This window comes from Drosophila ficusphila, unplaced genomic scaffold (assembly GCF_018152265.1).
Source record: "Drosophila ficusphila isolate 14025-0441.05 unplaced genomic scaffold, ASM1815226v1 contig_791, whole genome shotgun sequence".
In the NCBI taxonomy this organism is placed as follows: domain Eukaryota; kingdom Metazoa; phylum Arthropoda; class Insecta; order Diptera; family Drosophilidae; genus Drosophila; species Drosophila ficusphila.
Genome location: NW_025064737.1, coordinates 16,865,924 through 16,889,289, shown reverse-complemented (window position 1 = coordinate 16,889,289; position 23,366 = coordinate 16,865,924). Strand labels below are relative to the sequence as shown.

At 38.5% G+C, this 23,366-nt stretch overlaps 1 protein-coding gene across 2 annotated transcripts in view; it reads right to left on the bottom strand.

Annotated features, from left to right (window-relative positions):
- LOC108091958 (eukaryotic translation initiation factor 4E type 2) overlaps positions 1-23,366 on the bottom strand; it is a 46,164-nt gene that overhangs the window by 1,554 nt on the left and 21,244 nt on the right. The window lies entirely within an intron of this gene.

The following is a 23,366-nucleotide window of genomic DNA, read 5'->3' as shown; positions in this document are numbered from 1 at the left end:
ATAGCCTGGGAAACAACCATGCGAAGTCGTGGTAAACCCTAAAGATAGAAAAACTCCATTTGTTGCTTTTTTTGTTTAATAATTTTTATTTCTCAATCAATATGTAAGGAAATCATTTCACACGTCTGACCAATTGGAAATGAAAAAATAATAATAATTATAATGGTAATAAGAAACACACTTGATATTAACACAAAGGCAAATCTAATTTCTTAATTTAAGTTTTGTTTTTCTCATTTCGTTTTTGTTTTTTGCTGGTTTAAATTTTCCATTATTTTCACTTGTTTGCTGTTACTGTGCTCTTCACATTTCTTTCGTCGGCTGCGTTCCATGATTTTCTTTTGCTGCATTTATCTTTTCTTTTTCATTTTATTAATCATATTTTTATTTATATATAAGACTAACACTTAAGTATAATGTTTGTTTTTCATTACTTTTCATAATTAACTAAATTGTCTAAGGAGAGAGAAAATATATAGTAATATGCAATTTGTTTTTGTTACGGATTTTTGTTTGTTTTTAATTTAATTTTTTTTTTTTGCTTTTGTTATTATATTATTTAAACATGTTTAACAATTATGAGTATTTGCTCAAAAACTTGACTTGAACCGCTTTTTGTAGCATTTAGCACGGCTTCGTTTCGTGTGGTTTTTTGTTAGTTGAATTTTGATTTCCTTTTAAGTAGGGTTTACTGTGGTGTTCGTGTGTGCACACAAAACTAAATTGTTTTTCGCCACTTAAGTTTGTCGCTTGCCTTCTCGTTTTTAAATGGAGCGTTATTTCGTATCGGCATTTTATATACGCATATATAATGTTTATAATCGGTTTACATATGTTTCTGTATATATAGGTGTAGCATTAATTTTGTGTGGCTGTGTCAGTGTGGTGTTTTAAACGCTTGTTAAATTGCACATTGATATTTTAATATTTTGTAAATATTAAACTTTACTTCGTTTTCGGTTTTCATTCCTTGCTAAATTATTTGGACTATCTTCGGTATATATATTTGTATGTATGTATAATTTATATATATGCTAATTTGTAACTATAATTAAAATATATGTATAAATATTTATTCATGTTAGTTCTTGACTTTCTTGGTTGTTTTTATCATACTTGGAAATATACTTTCATTATTGCTTCTTGAATATACATATGTGAATCCCGTTAAGGTTTTACTTGTTCGCGTTCGTCCTTTATTGTGATTGTGTTTGTGTATCTCTGTGTGTGGGTACTTCATCTTCCTGTTTGTCTTCGCTCTCTGATCCCGAATTGGTTTTTCTTTTTTGCTTGTTATTGCCATCAGTTTTGGTTGCCGATTTCGCTGATTGCTGTCGTCTGAGTGCTGAGTAAAAATGCTTCGATATGCCTGGAATTATTGTTGCAATTACTGCTCCCAACGCACGTCACATTCACCAATAATAATCAATATTCATTATTAATCAATCAACTCTACTTTAAACTATTTCCTTCGCTCTGTTGATCTCAAGCCTTGTGTGTGAGTGAGTCTGCTTGTGTTTCGACTGTTCTCTTGCCCTCTTCTAAAGGCTGCTTTCAAGTTGTCGATGGCAACCCTGTGCAAACAGAGTTGCATGTGGCGCTCCATTCCATTACACTCTTTTCTTATCCACCTTCACTGTTCATTGGTTTTTTTTGCTTTTTGAATTTTATTCAATTTTAAAGTACAATTGCACGAGTGTTTCTGCACTCGTCACTAAGAATATTTTTTCGTTTTTTTATCTGGCGGTTGTTATGGAAATTGATTTGATTTGTTACTAATTATTCATATATAGAGTTGTATATATATGCATATGTATATATAAATATTTTCCAAATTATGTTAATATTAAAATTCTAATTTTTATTAATTGAACTTTTGCGCTTAAATTTAGCAATTCATTTGTTATCCATTTTTTAGCTTTTATTTTCTTCATCCTTTATTCACGGATCAAAAATGTGAAAATAAAACAAATAATAAAAATATATATTTATATATAAATTGTCTGTATTTATTGCGGAGCCAAAACTTATAAATAAATTAGACAAAAATTATAGCTAAACATATAAATAACAAGACAACTAAATAATAGAACCTATAAACTTCATTATTATTAGATTATCCTTTTGTTGGGGTTTATTTTGAGCTTGAGGATTGAAGAGACTCAAAATTCAATTCTTCGTATGAACTTCTCATTTAAATTTGATTTGATTAGTGAAAAGTGGAAGAAATGCGATTCAAGTAGAAAAACTAAAATGTTTTCTTCCTTTACTCCCGAAAGTATTATTATAGTTTTATAAGTTAATTTCGTATCGTCCTTCTAACTCTCTCTGTCAATATTTTACAAACATTTCGTGTCTGAGCGGAGAGGGGTGCGTGCTTTTTTACAAGTTTAGAAACGAACACATTCACGTAGACATAGAATAACCTTTAGTGTGTGGGTTGCCCCCCTCCCCCGGGGTATATAGATATATTGATCTGAAGAATGCTGGGTAATATGAAGAACATCAAGGCCCCGGCTTAATTGGGGTGGTTTAAGGCCCAAAATTTTTGATAGACGAAGCCAAGCGGTTTTTTGTTTTTTTTTTATACATAGAAGAAGATATAGCACACACATAATAAATAACTAAAAATCTCCAAATGTGGGGTACTACAATTTGCTTTTATATACGCACAACATTTACATAGAATTTGTAATTTATATCTGTATAATTTGTTTTTATATAATAAGGTATATGGGGTAATCTAAACTTGAAAAATCATTTTACATATTTTCTTTTTAGTAGAAAAACGCATTTTTATCTCGTGTATACAGCAATGTTATTTTGTTTTTCTGGTTTTTTTTTTTTGCTATACTTTTAATTATTATTATTTAAATTTAATTCGAAAAATCTACTTAGTGAAATTTGTTACGTTGGTTAACAATTTTTTGTATATTTCATTTGTTTTGTTTTTGTTGTTGTTTAATTTTCTTTAGGTTTCTTGTTTATCGATTGATTTATATATATAACATCACATTATAATAATTACTAATTAATAGATTTGCCCTCTGCTGGATCGTCTCTTTTTATAATTCTTTAATCATAGCATTTGCGAGATGCACAAATATGAAGATTTTATAATAAATATTAGATTTATGTTCACAATTTCGTTTTATTTTTCGTTTAAGGTTTTTCGGTGACATTGCTCGACAGCAGAAATCAACGTAGACCTTAATAATAATTATAATGACTATTTACGTGGAAAATGTAACGAATTGAAATCGAACGAATCGGATTTAGCATCTGTGTGTAGAAGTGTAGGTGTGTCTAAGGTCTATACTTTCGCTTCCAAATGGTAAATGGCAACACGGGCTGTGGTGCACAACAAAAGGGTTGAGGGTGGGTAAATTAAATTAGGGCCAGCACTTCCACTCCTTCTGGCTTCCACTGCCTCATTTACAGCAAATAAACTTGATGGAATTTAATTTGTGTGAACACCGAGAACGCTCCGCCGCTCGTGGGTTCCATTAATTTTGGCCAAGACCAGGCCAAACCAGACCAGGCCTGTCTTAATTAGAGCCACCTTTCTCCGCCTTTCCATGGGATGGGGTTATTTCGGATCTCCTGTTTTGGCTACGTGACTCTCCCGTGCTCCTCCGCTCATTTGTATGCATTGGGCGACTGCGTTTGGTTTTTATCTAGAGCGAAAAATTTAAGGAAAGTGTTAAATGATTATCAACTGTAGCTGCAGCAAAATGTTATGCTCTCTCTACGCGTTTTCCACTCAAACCTGACCGCCAACACATCGAGTTGCAGACACGTTTTGGCAATGGCAATGCAGCAAACGAGGAGCGGAAATGAAATTTCATAGCATGTGGGACCATAATGCTCGAGGTTATCGAGTACACTCAGAGAAAATGTAAAGGTGAATTGAGTGAAATACTTCCACAAAGCCGAAATCACAAATCCGAAGCTTAATGGTTTATAAATCTTTTTTTCAGAGCGTAACTAATTTATTAGCTTTTTGTTTCCCCTGTGCCGAAAAGGTCCAGCAACAGGAAGTTGAGCTCATGCCAATCGTCCCCCCTTCCCCTTTCCCATCCACACCCACCAATTCACACACCCATACACACACAACAGAATCCTGGCCTTGCCACAGCCGTCCGTTTCTCCCCGAGCCGTGGCATTGTCTCTAGTCGAAGGTCAGATGATGATGTTGGCTGGAACCACCGAACGGCCACAGAACGACTTTAGCCTCGAATGCTTTTTGCATGCGTGTGCGCCACTCAAGTGGCTCATTATGACCAGCTGCTCACCAATATCCAGACACAAAAAATACACACAGCACACACACAACAAACACACAGAAGGCACACACACACTGGGATAGACATTCATCGCCTACTTGAAGTGTGGCGCGTGTTAGAATTTCATTAGAGCGATGGCAAACAACAAAAAAACATTTTCTATTTATTCAATTTGGCTTTAGGCAACCAGGACGAAAACGTCAGAGCAACAGAAGCCACTGGTCCTTGTCGTCTGGCTGATGACATCAGCTAGAATCGCGATATCCTGTCGCCCATTGGCAAGCCACCAAACAGCCCACATTAAGAGAAAAAAAATTGGAAAATTTGTATCCATTTAATGATTTTTTAAACACAACTTCCAGTAAAATCCAGTAAATTCTATTAAATTGTGTATTTAAAAGTCATTAGATTCTGATGAAAAGTGTTGCCTATTTATTAATAAATTATAATATTGGTAACCTATTTTTAATTTAATTTTTTCAGTGTGGAAATCGCGTAATTTACGTCACTGCATTGGCTCGAGACTTTTTTCATCTCCGCTTTTTTTCGTCTGACCCACGCAGATGGTTAAAAATAGTTGCCATTCTGCACGGTCGCTTCCAATTGATCTCTTTTCAGTGGAAAGAGGAAAGGTCAGATATAGAAAGGCAGCGACATTAAAGCCAAGTCAATCATTTATCAATATTGCACAGAATTCCGGGCAGATGGTTTCAGTTTGTCCCCCATTTGTGGGACAGGTGAATTCATTTGCTTTCAGTTCAGTTAATTTCAGATTGCAGCTGCATTTGGCGGCTGGAATTAACACAACCTTGACTCGTAACTGAATATTTTATGGCCCAGACTCGTATACTAAACGTCTGCGAGTCTTAACTTAAGTTCAAGCATGTGGTAAGTAAGTTTTGCTGAAAATGAGGCCATCATTAGGCAAGTTTCCATGTTTAATGGTCCTTGAAGTCAGACTTGCATTAAAACTCAGATAATTACCAGAACTTGTCAAATGAATTATGCATTTTAAAATATGTAAAATATCTCTTATTTTTGTATAGAATTATTTATATTTCCGTAAATCAACTTTTTCTGCATTCCCTCTAAAACATTTTTCATATTTTTTTTTAGAAAAGTGATTGCTGTTTAGCTTTAACCACTCCATCAGGGCCAGAGAATTTGCCAATTATAAATATTTATCTCCCCGCAGCCAGCTGCTCTTGAATCAACATTATGGAATCGTAATAAATCCCGCAAAAACAGGATAATTTGCTGCTGTTTGCATATCCGGAAAGCCGAAAGGACACAGCCACACACACATTATGGATTGGCGAGGATGTGTGTGTGTGTGGATGGATGGGTGGGTGGATGGACTGAAATGATATACATAAATCGCCGAGAATCAATTGGAAATGTCAAAAGGCAACGGCTGAGCTGCTGTGTCTGCCATTTGGAGCCTAGGCCTGAAATAGCAACAGCCAGGACAGCAAATTGAATTGAACTAGAGCCGAAAGGGAGGAAGAAGGATGTGTCTGCAGATCTGCAGGGAAAGTGGGAGCACGAAGGGAGGATGTATTTGCAGGGAAAGTGGGAAGTGGGAACACGAAGGCCGGGGCACTTAAAATCCGAGTGACATGCCGGGCCCGAATGGGCCGTAAAATCTAACGCAGCGAGAGACGAGACCCACAAATGGATGGAACCTCCAGTCGGCCGAACGGCAAACCCCCTACGAAAGACTCCCCGATAACCCCGATGGCCATCGCCAATCTTCGACTGACTTTGACATGACAGTTTAATTGAGGGACAGCTCCCACCAACCAACCCCAAAAACCCACCAACTATACAACAGTCCCATCAGTTCTTCCTCCGCTGAAACAAAGGAAAGTATGCAAATTAGTTCGCCTCCCACGGAGACAACAACCAGCGATTGGAGATTGGAGTCGAGTCCAAAGTGTTTGCCTTTATATTCGACTCCTTTGGGAGGCAACTCAGCCCTTGACTAAATTTAAAATTTATGATTTCAGTGCCAAACGGAGCATGGAAAAGTCCAAGCGAAGTTGACATTAAACTTTAAAAGTCTAGCTATCTTTAAAAGGTGAACGTTTAGTTTTTCTAATCAGTTGTTATCTACCTATCTTATTTGTTAATTTAAATACATAAATATAATATTGTATGTCACTTTATATTAAAAAAGTTCAACAAGTTTTTGAGAACTAGTTCCCAGCTTGCACAGCTCCATTTCAATAATTTTCGGGACCCTAAACCAAAATCCCTGAAAATTGTAAATCGTCATCGTTTTTCCCTTTCCGCTGGTCCATGTCTATATTTAACTAAAATTTGTTTATGGAATTGCAAACAAAGGGCAGATGAAAAGCTGGCAAATGGAGGGTTTTTGGCTTTTGTGTGTCGCCGGGGAAAGTTAATCGGTCAACTTCAGGCGGGCAATCGAGCAGCAAGAACAAAGGGTGTTCAAAAGGCTGAGCGGGCGATAATGGTGGGAATTTTGATGGTCATCCATCAGCGAAACGAGACAGCGATTCAGCTGAAGGAGGAGGGAGAGGGTGAAGGGGGAGGGTGTTGGGGACAAGGAGGACAACAACAAGGAGGCATTAGGACAAAACCGCAGGAGCAAATTGCCTGGGCGAGAGATGTTGGCAAAGCTGCCGGCACAGGACACGTGCTGTTACCCATCACCCATTACCCAACACTGGCAACTGGTAACTGGTAACCGGTAACCCGTAGCCAGAAACCCACTCCTGACCTCCGACCTCCGAACTCGGCGCATGTTGGGGATTTGTGGTCTCCGCTCGTCTCCGACCTTTCAGGTGGTGTTTTGTACGTGTTGTATGTGCTCCTCTTTGGGTGGCAAAAGTGGGTGGTGAGGGGGCACTGTGGCTGGATCCTGTGAGCGGGTGATATGTTGACTATATACTGCAGGTGACGGCACTGGGATTCCATCACTATTTATGTGGCCCGCTTACGCAAATCCTCTCCGCTCGCATTCCGGGCGACCAGTATCAGTTGGAACCAACGAACTGCGGGGGCGGCTGCATGGGTAATGCAGCATGTAACTCAATCAGGGGCGTGGCAGGACATACCGACACACGGCCACACATTGATTTCAGCTGAGAGCCTGGCGAGTCTGTTTGGCTGCCCTGGCTGCAAATTGAGCCACCATCAAGGACTCTGCCCCCCATTGCAAATTGCGTCCGACAGTCAACAATGGGAAAAGGTGCTGTATGCTGAATGGCATTGTGGAGCAAAAAGGGAAACCAGTGTTGTTGCAAATTCGGTTTGATACCTGAAACCTATGAAAGTGTTTCTACAAATTTTGTTAATGTTAAAGTAACATAAAAATAAAACTTTTTTGCAAGCATTGTTTTAATCCTGATAAATCTCTTTTGAAAATATTTTTGTAATATATATACCACTGCATAAATAAAGTGCCGCACATTGTGTGGGTTGCAGTTGCACTCTGCCGCTCACATTTGCAAATTAGAGCAGGCAGGTACGTTGTCCTCATCAACATGGACATCATCATCGTCATCATCCAGATGATCGTCATCATTACACATTTCGGAATTGCAGAATGAGAATGCGAATGCGAATGGATTTACATACATTTTCTTTGCGACTGCCGTGCAGCGACAATCACATAATGGCCATAAGTGATGAGTAACCCGGCCAAGTCCACGCCCACGCCCACAGCCACCCAACTCCCACTTTCCACTCTCCACTTCCTTCCCCTTTTTATCCTTATTCTCCTGCACATCCTGCCTTCGTCCTCGATTTAGCCCGCTCTCCATTACCGTTAAAATGTATTGCCTGCTTATAGGCGCGTGTGGTTAAGTGACAGCAGGAGCAAAGGAGCAAGGGTTCGAGGAACGCTGGATGGACTGGTCCTGGCTGGTTGGCTCTTTACTGTGCCAGCAGAGCAAAAACAGAACAATCAACAAGAGTACAGCTTGCTATTGAAGGACACACAAAGTGGATATTAAATATGAAAATCCTCTGATTAAAACATGAAATTCGCAAACAAATTTATATAAATAATCAGCTTATTGAATTCGTACCCTTAATTGTTCAAAATGAAATCAAATACTGTTTAGGTTGATAATTTACTTTTGGCTTACTGTGCGTATACATAATTTTGTGGTTGGAAATATCAACCAATTAAAACTTATAATTAAATAAAAATATACAAAAACGAGGTCATAAAAAAACCTCAAATGGTTTGTGTTAAAACCTTAATTTGATCAAAATGAAATTAAATACAATTTACGCTGAAAGTAGCTTCATTTTCCGCTGGCTCACCGTGCGTATACATAATTTCGAGTAGCACCCACACTTGTGAACTTGTATCCCACTCATTATTCGAGTTCATGATATTCTTTTGAATATCCATTTCACCTGCCAGCCTCCCACTTGTTTTAGCTGTACGTTTTAAGTATCTTCAGCTCGGATTACCACTGTACTTGGATGACGATGCTCGTCGAGTACTTGGCCAACTTCTTGTTTGTTGGCAAAGTGGCAGAGGATCCAAACAGAACAGAGCAGAACCGAACTGAACTGAAGCAAACAGGACAGCAATGCAGATAAGATGGCCAACGAGCAGGAGCAGCAAGGACGACGGCGGGGATAAAAACTATCTGACAACAATGCTTCCTGTCAGTGGCACACTCCTCACTCCCTTCACTCTCCTCCTTTTGCACCTTTCTTTCCACTTTCTCCCTCTTATATAGAGTCTGGATACTCTCATATAGATGTCCTCCCTCCGTGTCCGTGTAAACCAATTTTAACGGTTTAACTTACAGCTTATGCTCGAGTCCTTCGTGTGTTTCGCCGTGTTTGTGTGCGGTTGTATGTATGTAAGTGTGTGTGTGTTGGCACTAAGCGTTTGGCCATGTTTGTTTACAATGCTTTTGTGTGTTTGCACAAGTTCCCAAGTTCGGACACATAGAGAGGGAGAGTCTGGATCTGGCCAACTCAGAACTCAGAACTGTTGCCAAGTCAAGCGTTTCCTTTGGCTCTCCTAAATTTATGCATGAAATCGAGACAAAAAAAAAAAAAAACGTAGGGAGAATAGGGATCCAGCCGAGTGTGTGTGTGTGTTTGTGACTTATTGTTATGCTGCCACTGTGCCCAATTTATGACTCGAGGTCGGGGAGACAAGCGACATTCCTGGCGCCACCCACCAACAAGCCAAACACTTCTCCGCATCGCTCCCAGTTTCGGTTTTACGCCCCCAAGTTGCCCCTTAAAAATAGACAACCCGTGTGGGGTTGGAATTCCCTCTTCGCCAGCCTGATTTCATTGCCTCGGATAGAACAAATCCTATGCTAAATGGCATTCAAACAGTCGGAAAAAATACATTGTTATTTTAAAGACTAGAAAAGTTATTGAAATTATATAAAAAGTTTAAAAACAAAGATGATATTTTAAAGGAAATATTTTTTTCAATTCTAAATTACTTAATTTCACATTCTGAAACCTTCAAATGTTTTATACACTTTGTAAGCTTTTATATTAGATATATATTTATTTAATTTATTTATTTATTTATTTAACCTATTTTTTTCCAAAGTGCAGGGTCTGAAAAGTTCTATGGCTCCCCGAAAGCTATGGCACACATAAATACATGGACTTAGGCCCTGGGACTCGACTCGACTCACTCGCTCGTTTCATCAACTCGAGCAGAACGACAAACGCACAGGGAGAGTTGTCCAAAGGATGGAGGATTCAGAGGGACGAAGGAGGATTCTGAGGGGGAATAGGGAATTAGGGAAGACTGGGAACGCAAGGACGAAGGCACTTGGGATTAAACTGGCTGCGACTTAACTCTGCTGCTAAAGTTGAGGATTTTGAATGCCTGATGAAGTGGCGGACGCCGAAGGAGGCGCCTCTAAAGTCTGAGCCGAGCTCATCCCGGTTCGCCTTTCCTTTCCTTTCCTTTTTTTAACCCCGCATCCGTTCTCCTTCATTAAAAGCTGCCAACTTATGCGATTTGATTTAAGCTCCTACGCTGGGCTTTCTATATAAATGTATATATAAATATATATAAGCCAAGCGTTGGCAGACTTTAGCTTGTTGGGCGAGGAGTCCAAGTGCGTAGCTCTTCTAAATTTATCAGAGTTAAATTTAATTGCGAACTTTTGTCGGAAATTCTCTAACCAATTGTTGTCCAGAGTTAACTAACTTTGGAATTCTGCTACTCACAGAGTAAATAGATTAATTAATATTTGGTTATTTTTAGAACAAAACTAATCAACAGCTCCTGGCCAAGTTTTATCATCTTAATTTTGTAGATATTAAGAGCATTAAGGGGATTTTAAGCTACAGAGTACAGATTTATAACAAAAGAGTTCTTTTGTATCTGCAGGAATAAATTGGCGAAGAATGCAAATGACATAAATCGATTTTAGAGATTTTGCAGTTTTTATTTAGGGACACCGACGAAGGACGAATGGAGAACCCCCTAAAATATGCAGCACTAAATGTAAATTTGCTTTTTGTGCGCATTAGCACACACACACACACACCCCAAAAAGGACGAAGGGATGTGGATGTGGGTTTTGTGGGTGGGCAAGTGTACGTGCGTGTAGTCAAGTGTTTGTTTGTTTAGCTTGCGACAATAAACAACAACAAAGGCAACAACAACTAACTGCCAAATGAGCAAGCACAACAAAAACACCGAACAGCAACCACAGGAGCTGGAAAAGCAACAGCAACAGCAAAAGCAGCGAAGCTCCTTGTTGTCAAGTGGAGTTTAATTTATGTTCAGCCCTGAACGAACACCCAAACCACCCGCTGAGCACCACCCATATTCAACCCCTCCCATCCTCCACCCACCAAACTCCTGCCCTTTTTGGCCACCACCTGACGCCATATTGGAGGCGCCTGCTCCAACTTTTCCCTCTGCTTTTGGCGCTAACTTAATTTTCATTTCCAAATTTAGCACGTCGCGCTCCCTGGTTCTCCTGCCATTTTCAAGTTTGTCCTCGCTTTTTCCCCCTACTCCCTCCGAAGAGGAGTGAAAAACTTTGGTCTTTAATCAAGCTATATCATCGTACTCCTTTCCCTAAAAACACAAAATTTTTCCCAAAAAAAAATGGAAAACTTATTTCAATTAATTAGTTTACAGATTGCAATTGGATAAAGTATTAAAAATAAATTAACTTGGAAGTTCTTCAAGCGAATTACTTCAATCTAGAATTTAATTTTGATGACGAGAGGTTTATTCTCCAAATTTTATGAGTAAACAAAAATATTTTACTGACTCCTTATGTTTTTACGCTAAAACACACATTTATTTTCTGTGTAACCTATCCACAAGTTGCGTGTTTAATGCAAGTTTCCGATAAAAACAAAGGCCAAAATGGATACCCATAAAAAAAAAAAGTAAAGAAACCAAAAAGCAGTTGAGTGCTAACAAAATCCATCGCACCGAAATAAAACCAAAGACGAAATGAGCGAAACATGGAGAATGTTAATCGGCAAAAGTTTTTTTCTTTTGGCGAGAAACTTTCATTAGACACTTGGATGAGATGAAAATTCCGAAGTTCTTCGGTTGCCAAAAGCAGCCACAAAAACAAAAGCAAGAAAAGCAGCGAGAAACCATAAAAACCAAAGTGACGTAATCAATGATGAAAGCAGATCGTAAATAAGGAAATTTAAGTGCCGCCACAACCAAACAGGATTTTTCTGTATCCAGTCGACGATGTGGTTGGATTAGCTAATATAGCTTGGGAAAATACACAAATAAAGCCGCACCTTAAATCCTTTTCAAGGGTAAATCTTTTAATTGAAATCTTTTACCAAACTTTAAGCTATTTGTCTGAATTTGAAGTATGTGGGAAACTGATCGAATGAATGATTAACATTCACTTCAACTGAAAGCCAGTCAGTTTGTCAGTTTGTGGGGAATTTAAGGGGGTTCATTGTCCTTTTGTTGAGGCATTACACATTCACCTGCTCCCGCACACTGATCCTTGACAATAGCTGAAGGGGAGCGCGTCGTTTTAAGCCACTGTGACCCATTCTAAGCACAAAGGCCAATTATTTGGCTTGCAAACTGGGGAGGTGGAAATGCAGTGGGAAATTTAGCAGCAGCTACTGCTCAATTACCCAGGGACAATGTGCTTAACTGCATAGAAATAAGACGGCAAATTGCACAGAGAAAAATGTCTGTTGATTTTGGGAATAAATAAAAAATAAAATCAATATCCAAATGAAGCCAAATTCCAAAAACGAATCAATTTAAAATGGTGTTTAAACTTTCAACTGTTTAAACTTCTGTTTTTCAATCAGGAAAGTTTCGAATTTTATCGACTTTTTTCCTATAGCACAAGTATAGTTCAACAAGTTCACCACTTGGTTATAAATTTTATATATTTTTTCCCCCACCTTGTTTGATGGTTTGACAAGCAATTTTTCAGTTTCAGTTCGGTTTTACGATGTGTACACAACACACAATCTGTGCCCCGAATTGGGGCCAACCCCTATTAGGGATCCAAGGGGGGAGGAGAGCAGGGGAAGGGGAAACACCGCCGTAAATGGCCGACTAGTCAAGTAAACATGTTAGCCGCACGTATTTACAACATTTTTTTTTTTAGCTTCTGCGATGCCTTCTTTTATTTCAGGCCAAGCTGTTGCTATTTGCGTAGCGGCGACTGTGTGAGTTTCCCCATGCAGACATCGTCACGTATTATATAAGCATAAAACTATACACATTTATAGAAGTATATATATATACTATATATACTGAGCCATTCCCTACTAGCCAAAAGAACAAAAGAGGGAATCTTTACAACGGCGTTGCGAAATAAATTCTGCCTAACTGAAATCCACAGGGAGTTGGCTTGACCTCCCTTGTTTTTTTTTTTTTTTTTTTTTCTCTGGGGTTGGAAAACAGTCGGCCCACCACATTTTGCATGCAACCCGTCGATCGGGGCTAATGCAATCAAGTGGGCGTGGTCAGTAAATGGCGGGGAGAACAAAAAAAATCGATGCCCCATCACGCAGGAGCCCACTTTTTTTCGCACTCACCGCAAACAAATTGAAATGCAAACTATACAAAATTGTCGCTGAAAAAAGCTGCGGCGGGAGGGAAAAAGGAGGTCAGGGGCTTTGTTGGATCTAGATAGGGAATATATTCAAAATGGTTGTCAAAGCCAGAGCCAGACAAATATTTAACAATTAACAGATAGACGGATAATATATTCACCAGGGGCAGATAAATAAATTGGCCCATTCAAAATTGTAGAGATTTATCGAATGGTTTATGTCATTCGAATCTAGATTGTGTAATTGCCATAAGCTGATTGACTTGGAAAGCCAAATGTCATATTTTTAGTAAAATGAAAAAAATTCACCACAATTTTCGCTTTGGCTGATAGAAACATTAAAGCCAACGTGAAAAGGAAACAAAAGTACAAACAAACAGTCGACATGCAACGTAAAACTCATCTGCACGTGACGGATCCAGTGTTTGCACTGCACTTTAATTGACTCGCCTGCTGGTCAGCAGCAACAGAGTAACAAACAGAGGTGGCAACACTGGCAAAAAACAAAATTACAATTTACAGGAAAACATGACTTTTAAGCAGAGAAGTTAAATAATACAAGTGAAGTATGATATAACATATTTTAAAAATGTACATAACAAGCAAAAATAAATTAAACAATTCATCTGACAAAATTTTTTTTGAGTGCTTTCTTTGGTGTTGACAGACAGACTGTGTTGCACAATTTAAAACACTGGTCTCCGACTTTGTAAATTATTCAAAGTGAAAATTTGTCACTCAGTAAATATTCAGCAAGAGTCAAAACAGAGGTAGTGAAAGAAAACAGATACAGAGTAGTGTTAACAAAATTAAAGAGAAAGTATAAACTACAAACAAAATGCTTTTTAAATGTTTACCTTTTTTAAATTAAGGTAAAACATGTTTTATTTTTTTAACAGAAAACACTGAGACTACTAGGAAGAATGGGACTAAACTATGGAATACGAAATACTATAAAACAATGACAAGGTCGGCGGCACTCGGCAGTTGTCATCATTCATGAATACATCACGCGCGCCCTCATTTATGCAGCGTTTATTTGCACTGCGAGCCAGAGACACTGGCACAAATGGGGGGCGGTAAATATTTCATGGCAACATTGCTCTGCTTTAGCTCATTTTTCGCATTGTTTGCAGATGGCACAACGGGCGCGAAAGGAGCGGATTATTAAAATGAGACTGCAAATATGCCAGCGTTGGCGTTAAATTGCACATGGCAAAAACAAAAAGCCAACAGAGCGAAGTTGCCATTAAGAGGCAAAAACTACCACAAATTGCAATCAACCGACGCCCAATTGTCCACAAAGGAATTCGAGTGCGTCAGACGAATGCCAGAGGGATTACGCAGGAAAAGGCGACAATTTCATGAGAATTAAGTAAATATATATGAAATTCCTCTACGCATTTATATGGCTTTATTTTTAAATTTATTGTTCTGGCGAAGAAATAATGAAATGTGTTGCTTATCTTGAGTTTTCATAATTTCACAGAACAAAGAAAGAAATATTATTTAATAAGCGTATTAGATTAAAATAAGTATTTAAATATCTATCTAGATTCCAAGTGAGTTTTATTTCCCCAGTGTATTTACATAGCGTGACTTGCATTTTGAGTAGAGACAACAATATATCGCATCTAGTTAAATATAATTACAATGACTAGAGTCAATTGGCGTCGGTCACCTAAGCTTGGGAATGAGTGAGAATGATTCACCGGAAGGCAGCAATTACCAGCGAAAGGCGTGAATATTTTAAAACAGTCACCCAAAAAAAATAACAAGCAAAACATGGAAAACAACAATTAATTATCTGCCGACCCTGTTTGACGTCATAGAAAATTTCCGTTAATAAAGTCAAAAATATATTTGTATTGTTGCACAAACAGATGCGTATGCAATCGATAAATTACAACTAAACAATAGCAAACTATATGTTTAATAAACAATTCGTTGCAACACCGATACAATATTCATGTGCCACAAACAATGCAACAGACTACAAAGTGAAATTTAAAATGTGTATTTGCTATCCTGGCTAATCTCTTCCTTTGAGCTGAAGGATTTCAGTTGCCATTTAATATGCGGTAAACAAAAGAAAGCCATTATATAAGAATGAACACGATGTGCAAGGCATTCGAAAGTTTTTTATGCCAAAAGCGAATGAAAGCATATATTGCTATATCGAAATATAAAATAATTGAGGTGGAAAAGTTTTTATTCATTCGTTTTGGCAGATAAATGTGGCAGATCTTAAAATAGAGCAATTTGCGGTTTAAAAGCTTTCGTTCGTTCATTTAAATAAATAAAAGGAAATGGTGAGTTTTCAATGGTCAGATTGTTTCTGTTATCGTTTGCATTGTGTCTGCCATACAGAACAGTCTTTATTAACGATATATAATGACAAAATATATATAATTCAGGCGTGCTTTATCTTTCAGATGGATATGCACCAATAACACATTGTATTTCTCTCTGTTAATCAGTCAACGCTGTGAGTTCTGAATGTTCAGCAATTGTTAAACAAGTACAAGCATTTCACGCTTTTTGCCACATGCCGCATCAATAGATAGTATATATATATATATATGTGTGTGTGTATTGCAAACGAGAATTTGCCGGGTGGTAAGTGGGTGGTTTCGCTGATTTTGGCTGGTGGATGAGGTCACGTCTGGTTGCGTTGCCATCACGCACATTTGACATGCACACATTCCGCTTTACAATACAAACACGATGCGATTGCATTTATATGAATATTTCTGCGATACTCCCGTCGTGTCTTACATAACGAGTGCAGTTCCAATCACACTGGCTTTGCCAGCCACCACGCTTCTGTTAATAACTTAAATGAATTACTATCGATTTTTTAATTCCGCTTTTAATTGGACTTTTCATATGCAAAACCATGTCGTTCACTCCAATTATAGTTCATAATAAATTCGAATTAAGCTGGCTGGTTATGGGAATTGGCTTTTTGGTGGCCCCCAAATCCTTGACAAGTCCTTGACACACAGACGCATGAACATGTGTGCGTACGCTGCTGTTGCAAAATCTTGTGGCCAACATGGCTGCCATGCGGCTGACATGTAAATGTCAACAGTTGGGGTTGGTTGCAAGATACCCGCTCTGATTACTCCGAAATCCCATTTACGCAATGCGGTCTGAAACAAAACCAACAACGCAAACAGAGTTTCTCTGTGCTGACAGTTTGACAATTGGTTTGAATACTTCTAAAGTTTTCAATTGCTTTATTGATTGGAGTTAGTTTATAAAAGCAATCTAAGTCATAACTTGGAAAATCAAATAAAATAAGTTGGTAAAATAATAATATATGAAGTGACGGGCAAAAAGCTTTAGAAATTATTGATTGCAGCAGATAAGTATTCCTAATTGTTGGGTTGCAACTTGAAAACACTTATTGTATAGGTACAAAACCAGTTATTATTACGTATACGTAATGTGGTCGTTAGCAAATTTAGCTTGAGAAATAATTGCGTGCCATCCATTATTGATTAGACTGAAAAGTCCCAGGCACTTTTGATCGCCCACAAATGTCTAATATGCAATGCGGTTCAAAGCAAATTTAGCATGAGAATAATGGCCGAGATTGTGAGACGTGTATAGTTGGATTACATGTTAGATTTCCCTGCCATATCGATTTTGTTTGGCAAGCAAATTTCCAACAGCGAACAGCCATCAGGGCGAAAGCTCACACTCGCACACTCACACACACAAATCAGTGGAATAAATGACATAAAAATCGCATTAACCCATATTTGCACTAAAAACGACGACGGCAACAGCGAATCAAATTACACGAGCGGCACAACGGCAGACAAAGGAGGCGTCGAGCTCCCTGCCCCCAGCTCCCTGTTCCTGCAACCCCGATATCCGTGATATCTTATCAACACGAGTCCTCGTGCACAGAATGTAACGGAAACGGAAAGTAAATGGCAGCCATTTAAAAGGAACGGCGCCGGGGAGGAAAATCACAGGAGGGAAATAGAGAGGGGGGAAAAGGCAGGAGGCAGGAAGGGAATTGAAAAGTGCCTGTGCGTGAGGCCCGAAAAATCATTGAAAATACATATATGAAATGTGTTGCCTACTTATGGGCGCTCATTTAATTTGCAACCTTTCACAGGATGTGTGTGCAGGCGAGCATGTATTCCGTATGCGTGTGTGTAGCGCTGCGCGTGTCTGTGTGCGTTTGTGTTAGCCAAAAGCAACAGACAGGATGAGCGCAAAACGTGCGGAAATTTGCAGCTGTCCCATAAATATAAATAATTACACAAATTAGCGAAAGTTGTTTATTTAATGAATTTTACATTGCTTGCAGGAAAATGGCGTGTCACTCGTTTCCCGGCGAATTTCACCTGGAGGGTGATAAAACACAAATATGGTTTAGATTATGAATCATACCTTTATTTGTTAGCGAAATGTCAAACCACAAAGTGTGCTTTTCGTACTATTTTGTGGTAACATTTGATAGTATTAGGTGGAAATAATTAGATTCATTTAAAATATATATTTTTTGTGGTTTTTACGGTTTGACTATCTGCGCAGTGCGACATGAATTCCAATCCCGAAGCCATTGTTTATTTCACACACAACTCCAAAACAGCATTCAAGTTTCGGCTTCACACTGCGTGTAAATTAAATGAAAACTATGCAAATTCCAGAGCACACAAGGCAAACACGACTGAGGCAGTGAGAGAACGAATCCTTTCGAAGGTTGGACGAGCGAGCAAGGACATTCAAAAGCAGACAGCAGATGGCAGACGCCAGGGAGGCAATATTTTTTAACCATCTACCGCGTCAAGGATGCAGAAATGCAGAAAAGGCAAGCAATTCAGCCAAGCGATCAAATATTGTTCGCTGATATAAAAGGAACATCGAAAATTACAACCAGACAAGCAGAAAATCCATCGATTGATTCAACCAAGCCAACATTAAAAAAAGAAAGTAAAAAAAGAAGAGAACAAACCGATTACCCCTCGCATGTTTGTCAGCCACCAAAGTTCCTTATTTGCAGTGGTTATGTGCTGAAATTTATTAAGGTTCTGTCTGCAGCAGTTTCCGCTGGCGGAATCGGGGGGATCTGGAGAGGATTTTATGGACATGCCAAGTGATTTTTAACGCAGTTGCAACAAGGACACCGCCCACAGATCGAATGGCAGCTGCTGCTGCTGTTCCTGCTGCTGTTGCCATTTGACAGGATGCGACAGATGCAGCGGTTGCTATCGGATACCGGATACCCAACCCAAACACCCAACCCACGTACAAACTACACCCGCACACACACAAACTTGCTCGAAAATGGAAACTTTCAACGGTGCTACCCACTTGCAAGAAAAACCTTTAAAATGTTCTCAAGCAAACGGAATTTGTAAAGTTGTGACACAAAGTTTATTTACTGAAAGCTGATTCTGCTCCACCCCAAAATCTATTGAGAAATTTATATGCAGGGTTTATGTGTGCTAAAACCCTATAAATCTTCAATGGCCTACATAATTAATCAAGTTACAATTAAATCCCACTACAATGGCATAATTCTGTATTTGATTAATAATTATAAACTCATTTCAGCAAGCACATCCTTTGCCATTTTCGTTGGCAACTCTTTTGCAGAAGCAAAATCAAGTCATCCTTGTCACATGTTGCACACAGCACTCTATTCCAACCGAAAACGGAACGGAAATTAATTGATTTTGAAGCTCATCAGCAGAACGATGATCTAAAATTCTCTGAAATTAATGGAAAACCACTCACAAAATTAATTACCGACAAATGGGCAAAGTGGCGTCCAAGGGGAAGGGGAAGTGGGAGGAAAAGTGGAGCAGCAGGACAGACTGGCTTTTCATATTGAAATTCAAAATTGTTTCACATGCCTTGCAGGGAGAGCGAGCGAGATAGCAAACGATAGATAGAAAGAGAGGGAGGAGGGTGGAAAAACCAGACCACAATGCCAAACTTTTTGCGGCCAAATAAGAGATGTTTATCCCCCCTAAAATCCCCCCGAAATTCCCTCGAATCTTTCATATCCGCGCTGCTATCTGTTGCAAAATGGTTTTTTACCCCTCATCGTCGTTTTCTTCGGTTTACGTTGCTGCTTTTGGGTGCTTTTCCTGTTTTTTTTTTATTTGGGAAAAATGCAACCGACCAGCAAACTTTTCGTTTCTGTTCATTTTGGGTGTTTTAAGTTAGTTGGAAAATAACATTTTTTGACTGGTTAGGAAAGCACGTGGCTGCCACTTGGCAATAAAATAATCCGCTCCGTCTGTTTTCCCTCACTTTTTGCTTGTTTTTATATGGCACCTGCTCAGTAAAGAAATATTCCAGCTATGCAGTCTCACTCCGTGGTAAAAAAGCATTGCCAACAAAAGAACAAAAATATAATATAATGCAAATCGATGCAGACACGCCCAAAAGTACATACAAAAACTTGCCTGCAGGCGGAAAATTTCAATTGCACAAGAAATATTGCCAGCAAACAAAAAAAGAGTGCATGGTATTAAAAAGAATATAAATTTGCAAAACAAAGGCAATAGAGGGTATTTTAATAAGTAATTTCTAATTTCAATTTGGAATGACTTTCAATTCTCTTTGTGTGCTTGAAGTTTGTATTTCCCTTATCTTTGCGTACTGATAAACACACATCACAAACAAAACTGCCAGCTCATTTAAGGCTAATGCTCCTTTTCTTATCCATCTTTTTTAACCTTCAACTTATCATGCTGTAATCTACTTTCATTCACAACCCTTATGTAATAAAACAAGAGCCAAAATCCAAGAGCAACCATTAGTCACGAACAAAGTATTTCCTACTTGGATTTCCATTTCAATTTAGCTCAAAATCTTATCGGCTTGCCATTATCGTTATTAGTGGACTGACTGACAAGCCCAACAAATTCACTTGTACTGGCTCTAAATTGGCCGATAACTCAGCCGACTGATTTGAACGGCGTGTGTACTTGATGAAAACAAAATGGGAAAAAAATAAACCACAAATACGAATATAAATCAAAGTTAGGGCCCGTAAAAAGGAAATGGCTGATATGAGAAATGTCAAATTTAGGCAGGGAAACCGAACCGAGAGAATGAGAAATTGAGAGACAATTTATGCCAGGGCGTGGCTTTCAGCATCAGGTGATGGCAAAGAAATTGCCAATAAATTGGCCAGACATTAAGCCAAACACCTCGAACCACAAAAAGAAAACTGCGAAGACTGCGGGAAAAGTTTAACAAATTTATGACTATTCATTAGGATGCTTTTTGAAGGAAGGAAAGCGCACGAAGGGCTGTACATTTTTCATAATGAACTTCGCTGTTGGGCATTCATTATGTCCTGTGAGCGAGACGCAAATTGTTGCTAATTAGCAAACAACTTGAAACATACATAGTAGAGTAGGGATATATCAAGACTTGCCACGCCCACTCTCCCTCAGCTAATTGTATAGTCAAAAGCGATTGCAGGACGAGGTCAACGTAATGGGTGTAAACCCAAGAAAGCTGCCACACACAATCCACCTTGAAAGGATGTGCATACACAGCTGGATATATATACACATCTGGATAAACACACAAACACACTCACGCACTTAAGACAAACACTGTTGCCTTGGCTGAACTCCTAAATAAATCAAAATGTTTTATCGAGGCAAAAACAAAGCAGAGACAAAGGAAAGGAAAGCTGGAAAAACTGCGACTATCTTTGCACGCATTAGGGTAAAGCAAGAGCAGCCAAAACTTGACAAATTTCCCATTTGACTTGACTAATTTGAAGATTTATTTATGCATCAGCAAACAAAGGAAAAGAAAATCCAGAGAAACGCAAATAGATTTGGCCTTGTCACAGTCACAGTCGAAATGGTGCTTAAATCGTTACTGCACGTAAGTAGAACAGGACAGGTATCCTTATACTATATCATGTCCTAGGCATATATTATGCGCACATATATGTATAATTTATGACAGACCACGGGAATATCGTTATTGTTATGTCAGTACATTTTTTTTCCATTACATTTCATTTACTTAATTTATTCAATTCATCTTTCATGCTATTTTTGTTTTTAAAAAAAAAATTCCCATGGCTCACTGTTAAATTGGCTTAAATGAAATATTAATTTCCTGCAATGCATTAACAAGGGAATTCATGAATGCAGTAATCGCATTAATTCCAATCGATTGATAAAGTTGAAAACATTGACTTGTGTACACATGTCGTATGCGTAATATGTATTAAATGAATTTTTGTTATCACCTCAGTAGAATTAATTTATCCTAATCCTTGAAGGAATTTATAGGCTTTATTGTTTTGTTTATATTTTGTTATAAACTGAATTGCAATTTAAATATAATCGCATTAATTCCAATGTGTTGATTTTGCAATCCAAACACGTATACACGTGGCGTATGCGTAATTTGCGTATACTTAATTTTCGTTTTTCACTTCAACTCAATTAAAGTTGAAACAAAAATGAAATATTTTTATTTGTTGTTAAAGTTTTTGATTAATTATGATTGTTATTAGACTGAAAACCAGAGGCGGTGGCAAAAACAGAAACAACAACTGGCAAATGTAATTACAAGACAAATTTACAAGGAAATTCCTGGGCGACAGGATGCTTTCTTCCCCTGCTGCAAATGCTGCCCTTTTTGACAGTTAATTTATGTGGAAAGTTACAAGTGCGCCTCGAGCGGCGAACTTTGAGTTTTTCCTTTGCCACGGCCTGGGTCACCTTAAAAACGAGCTCACGCACACCCACCCACACACCCAAACACACACAGCACAAGGCGTGGCAAAAACAACAGCCGAGCCAAAGGTCAGGCTTCTGTTTTCCGGGGCAATATCCAAACAAGCCCGAAAAGGAAGCGAGCAGTCCCACAAATGTAGGCAACACTTTTTTCTCTTTTGAGGGTTCCGTTCCGCCTTTGTTTTTACCAACCGCTCAAGCGAAGAAAACAAAAACAAAAAACGAAAAAAAAGTACACAAAATCGGGCATTAGGTTCTCAAAAATTATACGCATCTCTCAGTTTCAGTCCCGCTGCGAGATTTACGATGGGTCAGTGGGAAGTTTTATTGTTTCCTCAGCTAACCCCAATCAAAGAGGTTCGCTCGTGGAGGAGAGCGGCAGGATTGATTGCTTCATTAAACTGGCGCCAAGTGTGTATCGACAATGGCATCAGCTAATCAAATTTTATATATGATCCTATAAACCCTGTCCGACATCACCATGGGAGGCAAACATTTTTGGCAGTTAACTTCGGCGTTGGTTTGCAAAGAAGAATAGGAACTATAGGTATGATAGAATATTCTATAAGTATCAGAATGTTTGATTTATGATACTATGAAAAAGAATAAAAATATATATTGTTTTGTAATGGAACCTAAAAATAAATGCACACGTTAACTAAAAACTCCTCTTTATTTTATTTTCACACCACCCAAAACTCCTTTTATTATAAAAACCTTCAATTTGTATATGTATATCTGGCTTATATCCTCGCTCAAACGTACATCTATAAAATATTATGCGAGCAAAGTAAATGTAATGCAAATTGGGTTCCATTCCTGCTGGTGCGCTAGTCAAAATATCAGCACAGGAATCGCTCCCAAGCCCAGAGCAAATATCTCACCCACTTTTTGGTGGTGTTCTGTTCTGTTGCCAAGGCAAGGTCGTCTTACTTTGCTGGATTTTTATGGCATGCACACGTCAGCAGTAAACAACAAAAACAACAACAACAGCAGCAGCAGCAGCAGGGCTCAACTGGCGCCTTAGGAAATTTTCTTGGCCAAAAGAAAATGTATACACATATATATACGAGTATATATATATATTTATTATTAGCTATGACTTTTGTGCGTGTGTGCGTGGTGAGTCACAACAAGTTGTAGGCGCAGTTATAAAAACCCCAATGCGATAATTGTTCAGGAAAATTCTTTCCCTCTTTTCCTTTGGCTGCTATATGTATTTGCTGTTATTTTTGTTGTTTTTGTGGTCGGTGCGTGTGGCAGGGCCAGCATAAAGTGGCCAA